The 1,977-nt window shown below is 38.2% G+C and overlaps 1 long non-coding RNA gene across 1 annotated transcript in view; it reads right to left on the reverse strand.

Moving 5' to 3' along the window:
• The window catches only part of LOC119594212, a 3,107-nt gene extending 1,372 nt beyond the window's left edge, over window positions 1-1,735 (reverse strand). The window contains exon 1 of the long non-coding RNA XR_005230595.1: window positions 1,591-1,735. This is a non-coding gene — a long non-coding RNA (uncharacterized LOC119594212). The remainder of the gene's footprint in view (window positions 1-1,590) is intronic.
• Window positions 1,736-1,977: the final 242 nt, after the last annotated feature.

A 1,977-nucleotide genomic window follows, 5' to 3' on the forward strand; every position in this document is an offset into this window, starting at 1 on the left:
CCCTTCAACTATTTCCATGTACAACACTATGATCACAAAAAATGTATCTTATTTAAAGGTGTGCGACATTGAAACAACAGGAATTTTAAAGCTACGCTGTGGAATATATTGATCCACAATTCCCATGACTAGACCGAGATCGCCCTGCCATAAACAAAACTACTGCTTCTAGAATTACCAGTGACTTCGAATGTAATAAATGATGATAGCAGTTATACGTGAACACTATAACCTTGTAAAAAATATGAACCTAAAATCATAAAAGCAATCAAATGCCTATCGAAATTCAGATTAACAATTTTGCATCGAATATAATTATATAAAAAGTGATGATGATAATATTAAAAAATAACATGAAAACAACAAGACATAACAACAATAACTATGAATACTGCGAATAAGTCATAATGTTATCGATACAAGAAAAATAATACCAAAATAATTAAAAAAATAATAAATAAATATCACACAGCACCATGAACAAATAAAACAACAGCCAAGAAAAAATTAAAGTGACTCTGCAGTGTCCCGTCACCTTCAACTGTCAAAGGAATTTCTGCTATTTATATTACATAACAAGTGCATCCAGTCATTAGAAAAAAATCATCTCTTCAACTATTTGGAACACAAAACTAGGTGTTTAGCTGAATTATAAATATACACATCGCAGAAGTTGACTGTCTTAGAAGTTAATAAAATTCTTCGAAACGATATGAAAAAACGGCACGAAAATGGAGAGAATGAGTCACTCTTCTAGGGTCGAAGCTGATGCATTGACCTTTAAAAGGTTCGAGCGATTATCTTGTATGGTATGCAAATGAGTTTTACCTCATTCGGTTTTGCTTCGTGGTTATTGTACTCACGTGGCGCAAGGCATATATATAGTTGAATTCGCAATCTTCCCAGTTGAATTATCTATCTATATGTATTATGTATTTATCATAGGAAATGTTAGCGCATACTGCTAGACTTACTCATTTGAACAAAAGACAGAAAATAAAGATTACATGGCAAGACAAAGAAACAAAGAGAAGTACACGCACGCAACTGAATTCCATGGGAAGAACGGGCCCGTTTGCCGAAACGAAATCTCAAGACAAAATAAGGATTAAAAAAAAATAATAATAAATAAATGGGATGGTCGAAGTCCTGTCACGAACGAAACAAAACTGGTTTCAGCCGGTCCTAAACCGCCCACTTCCCACACACTCGCCACCTGCAGGATATCATGCCGCGACACGTGCATACTTCGTGGCCATGCTGATAGTCGTCCCAATCACGGCCGCCTGGGATTTTTTATTCGTCCCACCTTTTGGTTATTTGCTTGTCGAATAAGAAAGGATTTTAGTTCGATCTCACATTCTGTTTTTTTTAAGGTTCTTGGTGACAGTGCTTGTTGAACATCTTGCACCGTCACCACACGCTTTTACTCACAGTTTTATGAAAGCAATCACTCGTCTAACGATTATATTTCTCATTAACACTCCCAAACTCCAACCCTTTTTTTCCCCACCAATAAAAGAACCCCCCTAATTAAAAAAAACACAAATGTGATCCACCACGACCACCGAAGAGCAGCAGCGTACTTACCCATACAATGCTCTGGCACTACTGGCTGTCTCGCTCACGCCGAGGCTTTGCGCCCTCGGGTTTTCAGCGGCGATTGATGGCTGCAACGGCGCCTGCGCACCTTTTATCGCCGCGGACGGGGAGTCGGTGGCCACATTTTGAATTTTGCGGTATTTCTTTTCCGTATTCTGTTGTGGCGTAGTTTGTAAATTTGGGGTACGAGGTCGTGCGTGAAAGGGAAGTCTGTCGAGGTGGAAGGATGTGTGTACAGGAAAGGGATCTGATAATATGAGAGATGCTGTAATTTTTAAATTTCCGTAGGAAGGGGATATGTGGGAAGAACTTGAAATGGTCAGCTTGAGATAATGACTGTTATCATATATCATTAATGATAACGAAATGAAAGTT

Source organism: Penaeus monodon, chromosome 33 (genome assembly GCF_015228065.2).
Source record: "Penaeus monodon isolate SGIC_2016 chromosome 33, NSTDA_Pmon_1, whole genome shotgun sequence".
Taxonomy (NCBI): domain Eukaryota; kingdom Metazoa; phylum Arthropoda; class Malacostraca; order Decapoda; family Penaeidae; genus Penaeus; species Penaeus monodon.